This window comes from Telopea speciosissima, chromosome 1 (assembly GCF_018873765.1).
Source record: "Telopea speciosissima isolate NSW1024214 ecotype Mountain lineage chromosome 1, Tspe_v1, whole genome shotgun sequence".
Taxonomy (NCBI): domain Eukaryota; kingdom Viridiplantae; phylum Streptophyta; class Magnoliopsida; order Proteales; family Proteaceae; genus Telopea; species Telopea speciosissima.
In genome coordinates, this window is record NC_057916.1 from 55,578,939 (window position 1) to 55,602,491 (window position 23,553).

A 23,553-nucleotide genomic window follows, 5' to 3' on the forward strand; every position below is an offset into this window, starting at 1 on the left:
TACAATTGAAGAACCCTAGGTTGATGACTCAGAATGGGGCTTAAATTGAACCACTTAAGCAGTTTGCTGGCGTGAGTCTTTGAATTGTTTGTAAATTGAACCATGACTGAAGAAGCTCTGAGAACTTAAGGGAGCATTTGGTTTGCATTCTCATAATGTGTTCTTGGACTAGAATGCGTTCTGGAACACCAAGAACACAGTGGTATAGATTGTCGTTTTTGAAATATTCTCAATAGTGGACTTCGTTTTGGAATGGAACCAGAAGAACATTCTGCATTCTAGGCCTTAAACCATGACAGGCTCGGTCTAAAGAAAGTGTTTGACATGCACGTGGCACTTTTATTTGAAAATAAGGGACTTTTAAAAAGAAAGAGACAGAAATAGGCTTTATCGCTGGCTCCGGGAAATGAAGGTTGTGTTAGGTATGCATTTTCAGAATGCATTCTAGGATTGGAACGTATTTTAAGGTGATAAAAAATAGTATTTGGTATGGGTTCTCATTCTAAATTCTCAGAATGGAGTTGATGTTAGGAAGTCATAGGATCATCTCTTTGTTCTTCCATGAGAAATCAATCATAGAAAATTTATGGTATAATAAAAATTTATTACATCGATCTATTTTGTCATTCCATAAGAATTAGGGTAGAGAAAAGAAATGAAAAGATCATCTCTTCCCATCATCATGGAAAAAAGAGATAATCCCATACCTGAATGCGTAGCGAAAAGAGATCGATTCGGGTTTCCTTTTGCATTTCATAAATAACAAATAATTAAAACCTTGATTTATGATAATGAAAACAACAAGATTCGCTAACCTAGAGAGCCTCAAGTGTTGGTCCTCCAGATAATGGTTCTTCTCCTAACGAGCACTTCTAGAAAACTGTTCTTGAATATTCTTGCTGCAACCAAAGATTCCTTGAGCTAAAATAAACAATCTTCTCCAAACTACAAAACCAAAAACTTCACCATTCAATATGAGAGCAAGAGAGAAGAGAAAGGAGAGCGAAATCAGGTTCAAGGGGGAGGGGAGAAAATTTGGCCAAGAGTGTTGGCCGACTCCCCCCTCCCCTTGTGTTTATATATTAGAGCCCTTATTGAATTCCTTGTGAGAGTCTTCTAACTCTCTCTCTCCTCAAGTTTGACTTGAAATCAACATGCTTTCTTGATGTGTTTCTAATTGATAAAGAAGTAGAATCTAAAAGAGAAAGTAAATAATTAATTAATTTATTATTAATGGATAATTAAATAATTGTATCACACCTATTAAAATTAAATAAATCAATTATTAATTAGCAAATCTCCAAAATACCCTTGCATAATAACAACTTATTATGCACCAACCCTGCACTAATCAATATCATCGTTATGAAATCTAGGGCATGTATGTTAATACTGCGCAATCCCATTCCATAGGACATGTCTATATCAGAGCGTGTGTATGTGATCGAAATCCCCAAAACACGATTAAATATTTTAATAAAAAAACATACATTTAGTATATCATTTTATTTGAAATTAAGTTTTGCAAAAATCATTTCCAAAATGGTACAAGATCCTGATTCTCATCTGACCATCCATAGACAACCTCTCCTTCATGTTCCCTAATTGGGCAGTAGGGACCATGTTGAGTGACTCTTTCACTCATAAAATGTTTACGCATTCCCAAAACATCGGCTTGGTTTTCTTGAACTTTAGTCATTGATGAACCAAAAAATGCAGGTATTGGGTCTCGGTGACACATGTTTATCCCAAACCTACATCTGACAGTAACATATGAGGGAATCGACATTAGCAGATTCTTCGCCAATACACAATAGTATGTGTACTCACTCACATTCGTACTCTAAGATCAACATGTCTAGGCATACCCAATGCGACAACCATATGATAAGGGTGCCCAACCGAAACTTTAATCGTGACCACCATTTTAAGTGTAAACTTATGGACATACATTGCTCAAAAAGTTTATATTGATTGTGATAATATAAAACCAAAATATATAAACAGTTCAATAAACAATAACCCAGAATAAACCTAGTTTGATGGATATACATATCCAACAATCTCCCACTTGTACATCAAAACCAATTTCCCATACATTTTAAACACATGACCTCCATGTGTTTTTCAAACACCCTGGAGACAAATCCTTTGTCATGGCATCAGATACATTTTCAGTAGTGTCCACTTTGGAGATACGCACTTCGCCTTGCTAGATAGTCTCCCTGATAAGGTGATACTTCCGCTGCATGTGGTTGTTCCTCTAATGAGCCCTAGGCTCCTTAGTTTGTGCAGTTGCCCCTTTGTTGTCATATAACAGGGGAATAGGGCATTCGACAAGTTTAGGGACTATCTCCAAATCTGATAGGACTTTCCTTAGCCAAACACCTTTTGTTGCATCACATGCTGTAAGGTATTCTGCTTCGGTAGTGGAATCAGCTGTAGATTTCTGTTTTGCACTCCTCCAAACAATGACCTCACCACCCATTAGATAAACCATCCTAGACGTAGATTTTCTGTCATCTTTGTCAGTTTGGAGATTTAAGTCTATATACCCCAGAATTGGTAACTGATCACATTCATAAACTAAGAAATAATCGTTAGTCCTCCTCAAATACTTGAGGATGTTTTTCACAGCAGTCCAATGCTCTCGTTCGGGATTCAACTGATAACTGCTCACAATACCTACTGCATAGTTAATGTCTAGCCTTGTACACAACATAGCATACATAAGACTCCCTATTGTAGAGGCATAAAGAATCCTCTTCATCTCTTCAATGTTTGTCTGAGTCTGAGGACACTGAGATTTGGAAAGGCTAACTCCATGCCGAAAAGGAACACTTCCTCTCTTGGAGTTCTCCATACTAAATCTGTTATACCACACCCAAGATCCTAATATTTTAATTTATTCTTGTGTCATGTAAGTGAGACAGCATCCTACGTTGGCGAGCTATTTGTGATGGTCATCAAACCAACTCATAAGATCATCGATCGGCACACAAAACTAGTGGTCGAGGATAGATTCCTCAACAAGGATTGGGGAAAGTTCGTCCACGGTGATTTCGTAAATTACCCCCTATTACCAGCCCTCAAAGTGAGGAGTATCGAAAGGAGAACCCAGTGACTTGTACCACAAACTAGTGGTACCTCTGTGAGGTATGCATCAAGAAGAGGCTACTGTTCGGAGTTCAAGAGCTAAGCCTTGTCGAGGAATGAGATTACATTTTAGGTATGATTCTAGCCCTGATAATCATGTAGACATACCTCTCTCGAAGTCCTCGAAGTGCAGGCCAAGGCTTGGGGGCTTTACCCTTTTGTTTAACCTTTTCAGTAGGAATGGACCCATGAGTGGACCCACTACTGATGAGTCCGTTCATAAATCCGTTCATGCTATTAGGTCCTTTTACAAAAGGAACCTCGTGGGACACACATACCCCATGTCCCGGGCATCATTATCGTGTCCGCGGGCATGGTGGACCCCATCCCCATCCTACCCTCACCATGTTGAGTCATGTAGGTGGGCCCACATGGCCCAACTTGGACTTTATATGAGTTTAAACCTAATAACTACCCAACCAAATAGACCCCAACTTACTCTATACTATAAATAGATGGTTGAGCTTTTATTGGCCATTTACTCCACCTACAACTACCAAAAACGTGGAAGTGAAGGAGAAGAAGGAAGAGGTTGTTGGAGGGCTGTGGAGTTGGAGCTCATCCATTGGGGGTTCTTCCTTTTGTCTTAGGTAAGCCTTGTACCCTTCCCCTCTCTTTGCTATCTATTTTGGGTTTGGGGATTGCTCTATGGATTGGGTTTGACCTAGGGTTCCACTTGGAACCCAAGGCCTATTTATGAACTTCTACATTAGCCCAAGTGTGAACCAATGCTCACCATTTGAGACTCTAAGGACCTCCCATTGAACACCCCCTCTTGAGCATAAGACTCTAACACTTCAAACCCTAGATTTGGGTCCTTGGGGATTCAATCCACTGGATCCCTTAATCCCTTGGTTAGAATAAGTTAATGAGACCCTAATGGACCTTAGAAAACCCTTCTCTAGCCATCGAAGCCTTGGAATCCATAGAAATGAAGTTGGGGAGGTGAAAACCTAGAAAATCTAAGCCTGGCATCAAACGGACTCAAGACCGGACTCACCTGCTGTGCCTCCGTTCTGTGGCCCTTAAGGCTTTTGCCTAAGCATACCCTCAAGCTTGCCTCCGTCCCTAAGTCCATTCGGCTCTGTCAGCGAGAGGACGCACGACTAGGCTCAAGCCTGCCTCATTCCCTGAGTCCATTAGGCTCTGCCAGCGAGCGAACCCACAACTGGACTCAAGCTTGCCTCCGCCCGTGAGTCCATTTGGCTTTGCCAGCGAGCTTACCCACGATCGGACACACCATAGTGAATTTGCTTGTGAGTTTGTTCCTTGTATTTTGGGCTTTTTGCCTTGGGCAGACCCAGGGGCCGGACCTAGATGCTGATGCATTCGTACCTGAGTCCGTTCGTACTCTATTAGACCTTATTGAAGCTTAAACATTGGGACCTCTTGGGACCCCTCCTACACTACTTAACACTAATTATCATGCATTCCTAGGTAGATATACTGATATGGGAGGACATGTAATACGTTGGTCGGACAACGAACTTTAAAAACGATACGCGAACTACTTTGTGAGTGGGTTTGGGTTTGTTTGTGGCTTTGAGAATGCTTTGCATATAACATGAATATATCATTGATCAGGCATGATGCATTCTTGCATTTTATAACTATGATTGTTTGGATTGGTTGATGATTATGTGACATGGTTTTGGATTTTAATGCTTATGCCGGGTTACGGTGTCGGGAAGTGCCGACACCGGAACCCTATGAGATAAATTGTTGTCATGTCATATTGGCCTGTCATGTGCAGTATCGTGTTGGTACTCGGGTGCTATATGGTATGAGACGTTGATGCACCCAGAATACCTCTCGACACTATAGAATGATGTAGTAAAACTATGATTAGGTTTATGTTCCCTATGCTACGACCCTTACCAACAAGGGTTAAGTGTTGGGTAATCAGGACTCAGGCCTGAGGAGGTGACGAGGCCAAGTCAGAGATGACCATTAGTTATTGGTATCTACCTCTGGGTGGCCTGGGGCTTCTACTGGTGCGGGCCCCAAGATAACAATTGAGGTTTCACTATGGGGATAAGATAAGTGACCTACGGTATCTCTTGAGTTGTTATAGTAACATAAGCTTAGTGACCTAGATTGTGTTGTTAAGTGGACATTGATTAATAATTACATGCATCATGGACTATTGGAATTTGTTATGTATGCATCCGCATCCCCTCGTCGGGCTCAGTGGAGCTTACCCCCTACTTTACACCTTTTTAGATGTTGATGCAAATGACGGTTATGTGGCGAACCTCGAGGTTCATTCCTCGGATTATGATTCCATTGGTGCTGAGGACCCTGAGTTAGTGATAGAGGATCACGACGACGGGTGTCCTTACCATGATTGTGCCTACGGGGCACCATGATTTGGGATTGGATTTCCTTTTTTAATCTTTTGGGGCATTGCTGCCCATTGTATAAACATTCATCGTTATACATGTATATTTTGATTAGTTATGTTATGGTCAGCCGGGATAAAATGTCATAATTCTATTATGTATCACTTAGCCGATTGAACATGTGGTAATTACTTTTTAAATGCTTCCGCAACATTTGATCTTCTTTGGAAATATGATATTCCTTAGTTTCCGCACACTGATATTCTTGTGATTTTTTTATTAGTTTTTACTATGATTCAAATCACTGCATTTGAGATCCTGGTAGTGTTGTGGGATGACAAGTGTCATCCTAGTTATACCTTTATTTATTGTCTTTTGTCCCTTTTTGGGATGGGGGAGTGACAACATGATATCAGAGCATGATGCTCTGTACCTGTATCACGGTTTAGTGGAACTTTTGATTTACTTTACACAGTTGGGTTCCAAGTTAAAAGCTGATAAGACAATAAATCACATGTGAACAACCTAGGTAGAAAACTAGCTAGGTGTGAAAGCTGATCATAACAATAAATAACAAATAAATGACATAATGATGAGGAAATAACTTTCTATAATTCCGATCAGTTGTTGATTACACAACCTCCCCTGGAGGTTAGTACATTGTTCAAAAAACAAAAGAAAACCCTAAAATTACAGCTGAAAGTTTAGAACAAGTTTTTACATATAAACTAAACTATTTCAGCTCAAACTAAACCGGGGAAAGAGAAAAAAACATAATAAAGTAGAGGAGGCCATGGATCCCAAGCCTAGGACTCCATGTTGTCATCATTGTTGTACTCGTAGAGGTTCGCTCAGACATAAGAATCCAGATCAGTCACCTTCTTCTCCAGCAACGTGAAATGGGCGTTATGTCTGGCCAACTCACCTCGCATGTCAGTAAAGCCTCGGGTCATGCTGTCACCCAACTATCCTATGGCTGCCATGATCTTGTCCGCATTAGTATTCCCTGTGGAGACAGTAGAAGTGGAGGCATCCTCAGTGTTCTATTCCGGAAGAATCCCCTCTCCATGGTTCCAGTCCAGGGAACCGGCTCATCATCACTATAGGTATCAGCTTTGATCTTCATCCTTGCGATGGTATGGAACCCAAATGGCTCGTCACCTGTTACCAACGCCTCCTCGTTGGTCACTTCGACTCCAAAGTGCAAGAAAATCTGAGTGAGCAACCTCCCATAGCGCAAGGTTACCTTACGTTTGGGCTTGGTCATGATTTGGGCCATAGTCCAGAGGATAGCATAGGGAAGACATAACTACTCACTGTTGTAGAGTGCGTAGGCCAAGTAAGCCACAAAGATGGACAGCTCAGTTGAGTGCCCTCCCTTTGATAGTAAGTTGGTCTGAACAAGACGGCCCAAAACCCGCTGGGACCGATCAAACTCTGTCTCGTGCACTCTCTGGGTATGACTGTAGACGTTGAGTTTTGTCCCCCCCAGCGATGACGACGATCGGACTTAGATGACTGGCAATGCCACAAAAAACCAACACTATGTTGCTCAAAAAACATCCACACTCGCCCCATAGGGAGTACATTGTATGCACACCCCTAGACGGGCCCGAATAGCCTGCACAACCCCGTAAGGCAGTGCCACGGTTGCGGCCCTGTAAGGTAGTGCCATGCGCGTACTGCGGCCTTGCCGTGTGGTGTTATGTGCGCAAGCTGCAACTTGCCGCGCAGCATCACGGCCTACACGGCCCTGTCGTGCTGTCCCATGGGTACCCAAATCCAGATTTTTTCATTTTTTTACTCTGTCGCGGCCCTGCCATGTGGCCCCGCACATTTTCAGCGGTGCAGTCGAATCCAAAATTTGCCATTAAAAGGGGGATCACCCTCCCATTTGAAGAATCCAAGTTTATGGGAGAGGGGGCACCCCCAGAGCTCTAATTTTTCAGTTTTTTTCTTGTTTCCTTGTTTCAGGGCTCTTCCCTAATTCGATTTCGAAGTTTGGGCTATCTGAGTCTGGCTTCCTTTTTGCCCAAATTTGGGAAACAAACCGTGGCATAGCCACTCTATCCGGCCTTTGAGCCCCTCCTTTCCAAAGCCTTGGAATGTCGTTATTCTGTCCAAGATCTTAAGATCCGACACCCATAAGCCGTTATTCTGTCCGATGAAGGGACAAAGCCAGTCTTTTACCTCCAACTGAGCTGGGGGACACTGTCTGTCTTGTATAATTGCATTTATTTAAAGTGTACAGGTATACATTTCTTACGTTAACCTTTTAATTTCAGAATGATATAGTCTTTTCAAGTATTCAAGTAGTTAGTGTAAGGTAGTTTAATTTAATTAAATAGTTGGTGCATCATTATTTATCCATACATGTGGGAATAGGACATTTATAAAGAAAAAATATTCGAAAACAAACATCTAGTAGAAACACCGGTTTATCCGGGCTAGGTGGGTGCCTAACACCTTCCCACTCTTGTAATTTGACCATTTACCCTAAATCTCTGATCAGACCAACCAAAGTCTCGTAGCCCTTCTAGGGCTACACCAATGGGTCTTAGGCCCTAACCCTAGGTGGCGACTCCATTTCATTTTATTGTATTACCCCCATCCCCTGAAAAATCATGACCCCTTGAGAAGACGCTTTCCTTCTCTCACTCCATCGAGGAGCATAAAATCCACTCTGTCACGCTCCCATTCCAATAAAGGATAAAGTACAAGAAAAGGGGATGACTAGGACGACAAATGTCATCCCAAAAACTACCAGGATCACAGATATAGTGTCCCAATCCACAGTATAGAACCAATATTAAAAACATAATAATATCAGAGTGCGAAAACCAACAGAATTACACATTCCAAGATGGATCAAAGTTAGCGGAAGCATAAATCAATTAGAATCAAATAGTTGCAAGGTGTTCATTGGCTAATGATAATGTATATTGTAGTTATAATTTTTCTTTAACCATCAACTGATTACTCTAAGGTATACATGGAGTTTGTACATGACTAAAGAGTAAAAGTAAGGAGCAAGGTTATGCCCCAAGGGCACCGTCCTTGAATGTACATCAACATCTAAGTCAAAACCACTAGCTCCACTGTTAGGGAAATACAAATGGCCCTATACACTCCAAGTCATTTTTAAAGTTGACAAAGATGTTTTGATGATAACAAAGAAGACCATCCTTGGACTAATGCTTGTGTTTAAGTTATTCAATTTTGAAGCATAGCACCAAGTGAGGGGGAGCGTTTACAAATGCACAAGAGCATACAAGAAGAACATTGCTCAAAGACATTTTAAGACTTGGAAGTTAAAACTTGAAGACTAAAGGCTTTAAGCATTCTTGAAGATTGAAGATTTGAAGATGTTATAATTAAACATGTATAATATTTAAGTCACAATTGATGTAATGCACACACGCACGCATTCATCCATTTAGAATGTCCTTAGGTGGTAAATTGACCCCTTAGACATTTGACGTTTTTGGTTTGAAACCCCCAAACCAAACCCTTATTGGAATTGGACTAATTTCCACTGAAATTGCCCAATCCGGCATACCGGATTAATGGGAATCTCAGGAAAATGGTCACAGTGGCTCACTTAAACAAGCTGGATAAGGATCCAGCATACCGGATCCTGCCCTGCCTGCACATTGTCCTAATCCGGCATACCGGATGACTATCCTGCACACCAGATCAGTGTTTTGCTGAGTCTTAATTTAACCGTTATCCTTGCGTTTTAAATGAAAATTAGGTGATTCGGCATACCGGATTCCCATCCAGCATACCAGATTATATATGGCTTGTGGAATCCGATCCTTACTTAGATTCCTAATTAATTCAAGCCTCTTAGACTATAAATACTCACTTGTTTAAGGCTCTAATCACTACTACTAATCACAATCAAGAGCCTCCAAGAACAAGTCACTCTCAAGTGAGAATTCAAGTACTAATCCAAAGCATTCAATCTCACTTAGCTCCCTTCATTCATACTTGCACTTAAGCTTCATAGTTTGAAAGGTAGCAAAGCTTCACTAAGGTTGAGGTAACTTTAATCTTATTATTTACTTACATTTTATATGGTGTTTTGAATCTTCTTGCTCAGAATCAAGAGTAGTATGAGTCCTCTTGCTCAATAATCAAGATTAGGTGTTGTTGAGTTTTCTTGCTCATTTCTCAAGAGTTGTACGAGTTCTCTTACTCTTACTCAAGCTTTGTTATAGTGAAATTCTCTCTAAGGTGAGAGGAGTGGACATAGGCACGTGTTGGCCGAACCACTATAAATCTCTTGTGTCACTCTTCTAATTATTGCTTGATTGTCTTTACATTGCTTGTCTTTACTTTGGTGATTTATTTTAATTTTCGCATAAGTTTTTATAATTCCTTAGCTTCACCTATTCACCCCCCTCTAGGTGAATTCACATTTTGTATCAAAGCGGGAGCTCAAGACCGTGATTATTTTTTAATCCAACAAAGAGTTTTAAGACCATGGGATCCTCTGTCAATCGTAAAGTTGAAGGATTTAACATTACCTGACCTCCCTTCTTTGAAGGTGAAGGATTCTCCTATTGAAAGAATCGCTTCAAGAACTTCGTGTGCGCCAATAATATTGATGCATATGAAGTCATTGAGAATGAACCAAACTCTTAGACAAGCCCAAGGAAGAGTGGACCTCAGTTGAAAAAGCAAAGGTTCAACTCCACTATGTAGCTATAAGCTATATTCAGTGTGTCTTAGGATAAAAAGAATATAACCGAACATATATGTGTGACTCCGCTAAGGAGATGTTTGATAAACTTGTGGTTACTTATGAAGGTACTTTTGAAGTAAAATAATCTAAAATTGATATATTAGTTAATGAATATGAGCTGTTTAAAATGAAAAATGATGAAGACATATATGCCATGTTCACTCGCTTTACTAACATTGTGAACAAGTTGAAAGGTTTAGGAAAGGTTTATTCAAATGGTGAGAACGTTCGAAAGATTTTGAGATCTCTCTCAAAAGAATGGAGACTCAAGACTACAGCAATAAAAGAATCAAAGAACATTGACAAGCTAAGTCTAGATGAGCTGTTGGGATCACTCCAAACTCATGAGATGGAGCTCAAACAAGACACCAAGGAGGATGAGCCTAAATAACTAAAGAATAAAGTTGTTGCATTCAAAACCTATGACATCAGTGATAATGATGAAGAACTCTCGGATGATGAGATTTTCTATCTATCCAATAAATTTTCAAGATTCTTGAAGAACAAAGGCAAAACTTCATTCAACAAGAGAAGATTTTCCAAGGACCAAAAAGGTAAGAATGTTTCTAAAGATAACACTGACTCTTCTTCAAAAGATATTGTGTGTTATGAATGTAGGAAACCTGAACATTTTAGAGGAGATTGTCCTAAAATGAAGAAATACAAGAAGGCCTACAAAGCTGAACACACCTTTGATTCAAGTGATGAAGAGGATGAAGAAGAAGCATCTCAAGAAGAAGAAGAACAAACTAATTTGGCACTCATGGCCACTGAAGATGAAGATACCCAAAATGAGGTAACCCCCACTTCTCCTTCTCATAAAGATAAAGATATTTTAGAATTAGAAGAAGCTTTTGAAGATCTTTACCAAAGTAGTATGGAACTAGCTACTACTAAGAAAAATCTCTTAAAGGAGATAAACACATTCAAAGACCAAAACACAACTCTAACTTCTCAAATAAATATCTTGGAAGAAGAAAAAGAGAAATTGTGTAAAGCCTTAGAGTCTTTTACAAATCGCAAAAAGACCCTTGATATCTTACTTGAAAATGCCTCCAAAGCACCCTTCCACAAAGAAGGAGTAGGCTATGATGTGAACAAAGGTTCAAATCACACCAAAGAGGCAAGTTCAAGTAAAATAACAAGTAAGAAAGTAAAGAAGAAATTTTACAACTATTGTAGAAAGAAAGGACACTCAATTGAGGAATGTTATGCAAGAAAGAAAACTCCTTAATTTAGCAAACTAAATCCCAAAGGGAAGACTCTGTATAACCCCCAAATTATTGTATGTAATAATTGCAACAAAAAGGGACATACTATTTGGGAATGTCATCATATGAATCGACCCTTCCACTATCCCAGAAGATCTTATAATGGTCAAAATAGGAGGAGTCATCCAAAGGTACCAAAACCAACTAGAACTCCAACTAAGATGCAAAGACCACCCAATAACCAAGGTTCATATAGAATATCTCAAAACCAAAGACCTTGGAACCCCCAATCATATACAAGTTAGCATGAAAACCAGAAGGCAAATGGTCACCAAATGGTGTGGAGACCAAGAGGAATGTATATTACTAACAATGATGGACCCAACACTCAATGGGGACCAAAGTTTTATTAAGCATTCTTGTCTTATAGGTGCACTCAAGCAACATGAAATGATCTATTGATAGTGGTTGCTCGAAGCACATGACTTCCAACCCAAAGCTGTTTTCAGAGCTCAAGAAACAAAAAGGAGGATGGGTATCTTTCAGAGACAACATCAAAGGAAGAATCATTGAAAATGGATCAATAAAGTTTGGAGGTACAGTAATCTCTAACGCCAACCTAGTTGATAATCTTAAGTACAATTTACTTAGTGTAAGTCAACTATGCAATAATGGCTATTTTGTTAACTTTAATGCCTCTAAGTGTGAGATTAAAGATTCTAATGATAACATGATTCTTGAGGGTTGTAGGAAGAATAAATTTTATATTTGTATTTTTAATGTAAACTCTCATGATGCTTGTCTCATATCTAAGTTTGATGATACAACCTTATGGCATTGGATATTGGGACATATCAATCCTAAGATTATTAAATCCCTTTCCTCTAAGAACTTGGTGAGAAACTTACCTAAGTTGAATTTTGATAAACAACACATTTGTGGAGCATGTCAAAGAAGTAAACTTATAAAAGTTTCTCATAAGGCCATTAATTCCGTTGCTACCTTAACACCTCTACAATTAGTTCACTTAGACTTGTTTGGACCTATACAAACCACAAGCCTAGGAGGTAAGAAGTACACTTTTGTTATTGTAGATGATTACTGCTGTCAAACCCTGCTCCTGACTGACTGGAATTTTGATTGAAGGACAGGAACCCCTGATCAGGTAACCAAGATCACTGTGGAGTATCACTCCAGCGATTTGGATTGATGAGGAAACCCTGTGTCGATCATCCTACATGCCTGTCAGTAGGTGGATAGCAGACCCTTGCAAATGCACAGCTCATAGCATGATGTATGGCCTGAACCCCAGGTAATCTCTCTCCTCCCCATAACTGTAGGACCCACTTCTGAAAAAGTGTGTAAAAACCTCTAAAAGGCATTTGGGGACAATGCCCTGATCAAGGGACAAACCCCTGTGCAAGTCCCACTGAATTTCAGGTTGCTGGAATTCTTTGGACAATGGCACTAGGCGATGCAGACAAGGCCCAGTGACATCACCCAATGAGTGAAACAGCATATTTTAATGGATTTTAATTGTGGGGACCACCCAACATGGACATGGGCACCCTCCATAGATAGAGGGGAGTCTGAGGGACCACCTCATACCCCTAGTTCAGTGTGGACCCCACCACAGAGCCCAGAATGGCTATGAATTGGGTTAAAAATGCATTTTTGAAAAAGGGACTTAATGGCCAAACAGACCCTAGTTGGGCTGGGCCTATAAATAGGTGGTCTTGGGCTCATTTTAGAACCCTTGGCCACTATTCAATTCGTGGAAAAAGAAAGGAAAGGAAGGAGAGAAAGAAGAGAGAAAGAAGAGAAAGAAGAAGAAGGAAGAGGAAGAAGGAGAGGTTGCCACCCCTCATCCAAGCTTGGATCAAGTTCTCTCACTTGGACAGGTATAAATCTTCTTAAAAAAGCTGCTATCCTCTTAAGATCTCTGAGTCTTGAATGGTTTCCTGCTCTCTGGGCAGCCCAAAACAGCTGGGGTTTGCCCAGAACAGCTCTAGATCTGCCATGCAAGGCTTAAGCATGGGAGATCTATGATTTTTATTTAATTTTATAATTCTGGTTTGCTTTCTTGAGAGCCGAATCTGGCTGTGCATGGCTGCACTGCCCAGATCCATTGTTGGCTTGTGGTTTGGAACCCTGGATACAAGCAAGGGCTACACAGACCTAACCCTAGGTGATTGCAGCCATGAATCATCAAATTACATCTATTTCCAGCCTTGCATGTGGCTGAAACTGAGGTTCATGTTTAGGGAAAACCTTGTGATACTATTCACTGGGTTGTCTGGGCAGCCTCTGGCAGCCAAATGGTGGGTCTGATGGAAGATCCATTTGGACCAAAATGGAGGTCACCCCTAGGGCTACATAGCACCCTAACATGCAGGGGGATCAAATCTGACCTCAGTTTAAGAAGCCCAACCTTGGAATCTCAGCCCAATGTCGATTTGCAGACTCTGAGCGATGCACCCAACGCCCAGAGCCATCACCCAGTGAAGGGTTTTTCTGTAGAAATGCTGATCTGGCTTTGGGAACCTCACCCATTGGCCATGAGACACTGTGGGAAGATGGGAAATGACCTAAATACCCTTTTCCACATCTGCCCTTATAAAGGAAATGCTTTGGAACCCAAGTGGACCCCGCAGGTAAAGGAAACCCTGCTGTGCAAGGTCCTACAGCACAGACAAGCTGTGGACAACACTGTGAACCTAATCTGACCTAGGGTCAGGTACAACTATGAAGAATAACTATTTTACCCCCAGACCACTAACTCTGGATGATGCACCGGGACATGAGCCTAAGGCCCAGTGCAAGGTCCAGTGATTCCAAGTGAGTACCAATTGAACACTGGGTCAACCTAGTAAGCTTAGGTTAACCCTAGGACTACTAGAGACATATTGGAAACTTAATATGACAATTTCTTATTTACATCTAGGATTTGATCCCGTGCTCGAGGACAACAATCAGACTGCTGTTGGAACTAATTTTGCGACTGGGTTCCTAGAACCAAACTCAGGTGAGTGAAATATTATCATATGTGTACATGTAACTGTGATGCTATGCCGGCTATTAAATTTAAATCATAAATGCTGTGTTATTTAAATTTTGTTCAATTATTCAAAATTCTACACATTGATTGTCTGTTGATCAACACTGTGAATTATACATGATGTTTGTGATTGTTAGACTAGATGCCGTAGTCGGCTTGGAAATGAGGCCTGTAGTAGCCCGTAGAATGGGATACGGTTGACACCACTCGACTTATACGATGCCATATAGATATGGGGTTAGAGTTTCATCACCCGTGCTACGCACCCTTGCCAACAGGGGTTACGGTGTTGGATAACTGTGAGGACTATCGTAAAACCTCAGGCGTTTATGCGGGGAAGCCTCAGCACAGTTGGGATGCCCCAGGGCAGATTTACCAGGAAGCCTCGGGCTAAAAGCTTAGGAAGCATCGAAAGGTGAATTTTTGGCGGAATGCCACATATGATGATTATGCACCGGTTTGGGTGAATTGATATTGAGTCGGTTACCTCACAGGAGTTAATCCAGAGAGCTGGTCGGGCTGACCTTGGTGAACGAATGCGGAAGCTGACTGGTCCTCTCTGACAACTCAATGGGTGTATCGCGGGAAGGGGTTAGAACCCCGCACCAGGGATACATGTATTGGGGATTGTAGTAGCACAGACCTGACTTAGTTGTAATGCTAGGTGGCTAATAAATAATCTGGACTTGCATATCATGTAGGATCATGTGGATTGTGGTTAAAAGTGCATGCATGATGATATATTTTGCTCACGAGCTTAGTGGGGGCTCACACTCTGTTATACATTATTTTTCTTAGATGATTTTGCAGATCGATGCTGCTGTGGCATGGAGGCTGATTACGAGGAGGAGAGCCTTGGTTGTTATGATGATCTTGGTATGGACCCCGACGGAGGTCGTGGCGATGATGCGTGCATTCTCGGTGGTCATTGATGAAGACCGTTGAAGAGTGCACTTGATGTTTTGACTTGGGGACTCCTTTTTATTTTTGTTAGGAGTTTATCCCCATTCTGACTGTGGTTCTGTTGTAGTTTTCTTCCTTTTGACTTTTTGGGGTTGAGTTAGCTCACCCTGTAGTTATTTATGTATGTATTTACTTTGGTTTGTTTCTTGTCAGCTTTGTTTCCTAGTTTGTGGGTTGTTGGGAAATGTATCAAATCTTATCTATGTATATATTATCATCATTTCCCGTATCACTACGCTTTCTATTGTTATTGCAATTGTAGTTTATCTGCAGCACTCTGATCTTACTTATGGTAAAGTGATGAATGTGGTTCCGTAAATGTAAGCACTGCTTCTAGATCTATGGGATTTAGCGGATTATCGTTACGCAATTCGGGTTACCTACCTAATCCACCCAGGGGGTGGTTTGGGGTGTGACAACTCCCGATTCACATGGACCCTCTTTCTCAAGCATAAAAATGATGCATTTGAAGAATTTGTAGCTTTTTGCAAGAGAATACAAAATCAAAAGGGTTACTTGATCATTTCTATAAAAAGTGACCATGGAAGTGAATTTGATAATATAGAAGAATTTGGTGAGTTTTGTCAAAAATAAGGTATAACACATAATTTCTCGGCTCCTAGAACACCACAATCTAATGGTGTGATTGAAAGAAAAAATAGAACTATCCAAGAAATGGCTCGGACAATGCTCATTGAGTATTCCTTGCCTAAGTATCTTTGGGCCGAAGCTGTTCACACGGCTTGTTATGTGTTAAACCAGATTTTGATAAGACCTATCTTGTTAAAGACCCCCTATGAATTGTTTCATAACAAATTACCTAAAGTTGATTACTTCAAAGTGTTTGGTTGTGCTTGTTTCATTATTAATACTAAGGATAACTTAGGAAAGTTTGAAGAAAAGGCTGATGATGGTATATTCTTAGGCTACTCCACAAATAGTAGAGCATATAGAGTGTTTAATAAAAGAACACTAGTTGTGGAAGAGTCTATGAATATTAGATTTGATGAATCTATGGCAGAAGATAAGTATAAAGACCTAGAAGAAGATGATGAAGATAAAGTACTTGAAATTAGGAAAAGAGTTGAAAAGTTACTTTAGATGAACCTAATGATCAAGTACATCAACTTCCTAAAGAGATTAGAACTATTAAAGACCACCCCCTTAACCTTGTCATTGGAAACCTAGACAAAGGTATATAAACTAGGAGTAAAATCCAAAATATTTGTTTCAATGTAGCCTTCATTTTTACCATTGAATCCAAGAACATTAAAGAAGCACTTTTGGATAGTGATTGGATAATTGCAATGCAAGAAGAACTTAACCAATTTAAAAGGAATCAAGTTTGGGACTTAGTGCCAAGACCCTCAAACTCCAAGATTATTGGAACTAGATGGGTATTTAGAAATAAACTTGATGAAGATGGTAACATAACTAGAAACAAGGCTAGGCTAGTTACCCAAGGCTATAACCAATAGGAAGGCATTGACTTCGATGAGACCTATGCTCCTGTAGCCAAACTTGAATCAATTAGAATGTTGCTTGCATTTGCTTGCCATAAGAATTTCAGGTTACATCAAATAGACGTGAAGAGTGCATTTTTAAATGGCTTCATCAATGAAGAAGTACACGTCATCCAACCACCTGGATTTGAAGACCCAAAGTTTCCAGACCATGTATACAAGCTGAAGAAAGCCTTGTATGGCTTGAAATAAGCTCCAAGAGCATGGTACGACAGGTTAAGTAAGTTTTTGATCGATGATGATTTTATAATGGGTAAGATAGATACAACTCTCTTTGTGAAACATAAGAATAAAGACTTAATTCTTGTTCAAATTTATGTAGATGACATCATTTTTTGATCTACAAATGAATCTCTCTATCTTGATTTTAGTAAGAGTATGCGTAGTGAATTTGAGATGAGTCTAATGGGTGAACTAAATTTCTTTTTAGGACTTCAAATAAAACAAACCTCTAATGGGATTTTCATTAGTCAAACTAAATTTCTTAATGAACTATTAAAGAAGTTTGACATCAATGGACAGAAGTCATCTAGTACTCCAATGAGTACATCTGTAACTCTGTCTAAGGATGAGGATGGAACCCCAGTTGACCCGACCAAATATAGAGGTATGATAGGTAGTTTACTTTAGCTAACGGCTATTAGACCACGTATAATGTTTAGTGTCTGTGCTTGTGCTAGGTTCCAAGCCAAACCTATGCAATCCCATTTGAGTACCGTAAAGAGAATCTTTAAGTACTTGAAAGGAACTCCAAGCATTAGCCTATGGTACCCTATGGACAATGACTTTGACCTTATTAGCTTCTCTGATGCCGACTTTGCTGGTTGTCATATTGATCGTAAGAGTACAAGTGGATCTTGTCACTTCTTAGGATCATGTTTGGTTTCGTGGTTTAGTAAGAAGCAAAACTCAGTTGCTCTATCTACCACCAAAGCTGAATACATCGCCGTAGGACGATGTTGTGCACAAGTGCTATGGATGAGGCAAACTCTCCAAGACTACGGAGTTAAGTTTGACACTTCCTCTATCCAATGTGATAACACAAGTGCCATTAATCTTAGCAAGAATCCGATTTTACACTCTCGAGCTAAGCATATTGACATTCGTCATCACTTTCTACGTGATACAGCTCAAAGAGGTGAAATCCGACTTGACTATATTGAGACCGAGAAGCAACTTGCGGACATCTTCACCAAACCCTTGAGTGAAGAAAGATTCTGCTATCTTAGAAGAGAACTTGGCTTATGTGACCCATTTGAATAATAAATGTTTTTTTTAAATGATTTCAAAAATGCTATTTTTTTCACTGTTTTTTCCTGAAACGGTATATCGGATCACAAAACGGCATATCGGATTAGCATATCTGGTAGTTTTTTATCGTTAATGCTTGAAACGGTATACCGGATCACAAAATGGTATACCGGATAATTGAATTTTTGACCCTTTTATAGCTGTTACATTGAATTTCAAGCCTATATAAATCTCTCATTTTGTCATTTTCTGAATCACTGTTCACTCCACCTTCCCTCTATTGTCTCAATCCACCTTGAAACATAATTCTCTCTCTCTCCTTCAAACCTCTCTTTCAATATGAGTAGAAGAGGCAAGGATGTTATGCCCGATAGGCAACAACCATCCAAAAGGGGAAGAACCGAAAGCTCCTCGAGACGACCATATGCTCTAGGGGAAGATCGTCTATTTCGCTCCCCAGAATGTCGTGCTAATTGGCCTCTTTATCTTGCTCAAAAAATCGAAGAAGGCCGTGAAGTCGACATCTTTTCATTCAATAGTATTTGACTTGAGGATATGTTCAAAGATATTGGTTGGTAACCCCTTGTCAACATGGATGAACCTTGCTACCCTCAATTGGTCAAATACTTTTACACCAATCTCTACTTTAGCGGAGCGGAAGATTCTTTGAAACTCCACTCTTATGTGAAGAGTGTTCACATAGAGCTTTCCATTGCCCATTTTGCTCGCCATCTTGGACTCTCTTGCTATGGACCTTGCATCTTTTGGACTCCAAAAAGCACTATCTTTAGGGACTTCATCAACCATGAAGAAGTCTACTCCTCCATCTTGAAGAAATATGATCCTCAGGCGGCAACCGTGGTAACTGGAAGACTTCGCCTCATTCCCCATGTCATTTCCTATATTATTCAACACAATTTCATTCCTTGGGGAGGCGATCGAAATAAGTGTCTCACCCCTCAAGCTTACCTCACTTATTGTGTATATTCCAATTCACCCACTTGTCTTCCGTACTTCATTATGAGGTATATGGAATCTTGTGCTCACCCCCAAAAGCATACTAATCTACCCTACGGGCGGCTTCTCACTCGTCTCTTTCGAGTCTTTGATATTGATCTCACTCGAGAAGAAGAATCCACTGTGACCTTCCAACACATCACTCGTAATAGCTTCCACACAATTGCTATTCCTCCTCCCTCCGATGTGTTTGTAGAAGAAGAAGAAGAATTGGATGAGAATGCACCCTTTCCTCGTCAAGATCAAGAAGGCATTCCGGCTTCCTTACAAGAATGGGTGTCTAGCATCGATGATTACATGGACGAAGCAAATACTTGTATCATGGAACTTGAATTTGATCAACAATGAATTCAAGAGGATGTGACATCTCTCCGTAATAATGTGAGGACCGGATTTGACTCTTTAAATGTGCGCCAAGATAAAATCCTCAATGCCATTCATTCACTTGCTTTCAATCTTGGTCATCTATCCCTTGATATGCCGGGAGCCACTCCTCAAGGAGTTCGACCACCTTTTTCCAGTGCCTCAAGCTCTAGTCCACCCCTTCCTCCCTTTGATCCTAATGCATGATGTGAAATGCCCCTTTTTTTGACAATGACAAAGGGGGAGAAGTATTGGGCTTGGAATAAATTGTAATGGACCTATTTGTTTTATGTTTGATTTGTGTAATCCACATTTTTTTTAATATGAATGATGATGTTGTTCTTGTTTTTATATATTGTCTCTTGTTTCTATGCATTGTCATTTGCTCCATTATTTTATTCACTTGGATTATTTGTCATCATCAAAAAGGGGGAGATTGTTAGGGAAATACAAATGGCAATACACTCCAAGTCATTTTCAAAGATGACAAAGATGTTTTGATGATAACAAATAAGATCATCCTTAGACTAATGCTTGTGTTTAAGTTATTCAGTTTTAAAGCATAGCACCAAGTGAGGGGGAGCGTTTACAAATGCACAAGAGCATACAAGAAGAACATTGCTCAAAGACATTTTAAGACTTGGAAGTTAAAACTTGAAGACTAAAGGCTTTAAGCATTCTTGAAGATTGAAGATTTGAAGATGTTATAATTAAACATGTGTAATATTTAAGTCACAATTGATGTAATGCACACACGCACGCATTCATCCATTTAGAATGTCCTTAGGTGGTAAATTGACCCCTTAGACATTTCACTTTTTGGATTTGAAACCCCTAAACCAAACCCTTATTGGAATTGGACTAATTTCCACTGAAATTGCCCAATCCGGCATACCGGTTCCTGATCTGGCATACCGGATTAATGGGAATCTCAGAAAAATGATCACAGTGACTCACTTAAGCAAGCTGGATAAGGATCTAGCATACCGGATCCTACCCTGCCTGCACATTGTCTTGATCCGGCATACCGGATGACTATCCAACATACCGGATCAGTGTTTTGCTGGGTCTTAATTTGATCGTTATTCTTGTGTTTTAAATGAAAATTAGGTGATCCGGCATACCGGATTCCCATCCGGCATACCGGATTATATATGGCTTGTGGAATCCGATCCTTACTTAGATTCCTAATTAATTCAAGCCTCTTAGACTATAAATACTCACTTGTTTAAGGCTCTAATCACTACTACTAATCACAATCAAGAGCTTCCAAGAACAAGTCACTCTCAAGTGAGAATTCAAGTGCCAATCCAAAGCATTCAATCTCACTTAGCTCCCTTCATTCATACTTGCACTCAAGCTTCATAGTTTGAAAGGTAGCAAAGCTTTACTAAGGTTGAGGTAACTTTAATCTTAGTATTTACTTACATTTTATATGGTGTTTTGAGTCCTCTTGCTCGGAATCAAGAGTAGTACGAGTCCTCTTGCTCAATAATCAAGATTAGGTGTTGTTGAGTTTTCTTGCTCATTTCTCAAGAGTTGTATGAGTCTTCTTGCTCTTAGTCAAGATTTGTTATAGTGAAATTCTCTCTAAGATGAGAGGAGTGGACGGAGGCACGTGTTGGCCGAACCACTCTAAATCTCTTGTGTCACTCTTCTAATTATTGCTTGATTGTCTTTACATTGCTTGTCTTTACTTTGGTGATTTATTTTAATTTTCGCATAAGTTTTTATAATTCCCTAGCTTCACCTATTCACCCCCTCTAGGTGAATTCACATCTACTCGATTCACATCAAAAGGAGCAAATCAAGAGATTACCTGCATATCAACTAAAAGAGGTTGCGCAATGGGGTTAACTCCACAAGCTAGTGAGAGAGTAAAGGAGAATGCAAATACACATAAACACACAATTATAACAATTCATGATGCATGCACATGTTAGATTCATTTTCCACCTAGCACACAATTCTTAGTCGGGTATATATACTACTATGATAACTCGGGAGACACTGTGGGTCACTTAACTTATCGCCACAATGAACCCTCAATTATCACAAGAGAGCCTACGCCGATCGTAGGGCTTCCCACCCAGTGGCAGATCCCGATGGCCATTACTATCCCTGACCTGGCCTCTCTCCCCCACAGGCAACAGGTGCTCTGACTACCCAACACATAAACCCCTATTGGTAAGGGTCATAGCATAAGGGAACAAAAATCCTAACCACAGGTATACTACATGAAAGTCGTATCATCTTGAGAGGTATTCCGGGTGCATCAATGTCCTAATCCATCTAGTACCCGGGTACCAGCATGACACGGCACAGACAGGGCAGGATGACAGTCAATGAATTTCATAAACATTTCTGAGGTTCCAGTACCGATACACTCGGCACCGTAACCCGACACAATAATGAAGCTATTCACATACCCACATTCAAATCAGTTCACAATCAAGATAAATAATACAAATATGCAACATGCTTATTAATCATACAAGTAGCATAATAAGAGAATATTTAGTAATAGCAAACCCAATGATCACCCAAAACCGAATCACCGATAGCTTACATAAGATTCGGTGTGTCTATTAGTCCTTGCTTCTATACACGCTCTCTTGTACAAGTTAAACAGCCTAAAGATGCGAGAGCACGTGTTAGAAGATGTGTGGAGGGGTCCCAAAGGTTAAAGTTAGGTTTTACTCAAGACAGCACAGACGGACTCAGGGACGGAAGCAACAGGGTGAGTCCGTTCCTGGCTCCGTCCAAGCCAAATGGTCAAAATGAGGGATGGATTCATGGGCGGAACATCACTATGAATCCGTTCGATCCTTGAGACATTCTCGAGAGGGAATGGAACCACGGACGGAACCAGTAGGTGAATCCATTCCTGGCTTCACTCGAGCCAGTTACCAAAATGCATTGGACGGATCCACGGACGGAACCACGACACTGGATCTATTTGTGCATCCATCAAGGTCCTTTCTGAGATTTTGAAGAATTTTCATTTCCATCTTAGAACTTGGAGGTCACATGGCTCTTAGGGCCATAGAGGTGGGTCATAAGCCTTCCTAGGGTCATTAGAACCTAGTCCAACCTATGGGTCCAAGGTTTCACAAAGATCCAACTCTGTTGGTCCAAATCTAGGGTTTAGGGTTGGGGAAGCCATTGGACAGCAACAAGGGTTGTAAATGGGGCTGAGTGGAGCTATAATTAGGGGTAGGTCCTCATCAATAAAACCCCATCATGAGCTAAGCTCCAACTTGGCTCCCAAATGGAACCCTAGGTTAACCCATCCTTAGGTAAAACCTTCCAAAACCTAAAAATGAAGAAGGGGGAAAGAGTAGTAGGATGCAAGCTTACCTAGATAGGTGGAGCCCAAAACTCTAGCTTCAAACCAGCCTTGAAGCTCCACCTTCCACTCTCTTCTTCCTCTCTTTCCCTCCTTTTCTTCTTTCCTTATCCGGACAGCAAGAGGGGAGGGGGAGGGACAGCAAGGCTTCCTTTCTTGCTTCTCCCTTCCTCTTCTTTCCTTTCCCTCCCATTCCTCTTTCTTTCTTCTTCTTCTTCTTCTCCTCCACGGTTTGGCTTGGATGAGGAAGAAATGGGATTCTTGAGCTAAACCCTCTTTTTATAAAATGGAATGGGCCTTAGGGCCAGTTTGGCTAAGGTTCTCAGTCCTTAGGTCTAATTAGTTAGGGTATGTTTGGCTTAGCTTAAGGTCCTAAAATGTATCTTAGTCTAGGGCTTGTTTGGCTTAGTCCAATTAAAAGAAAAACCCTTATTTGTTTTAGTTAAGCCTTGTGGGCCCACTTTCATGACCCAACAAATCAAGAGAAGGTAAGGGTGAGGGGTCTATTATGTCCGAGGACTTAGCCACAGTGTCCAAAACACGGGGACGTGGGCCCCACATAGGAAAAAT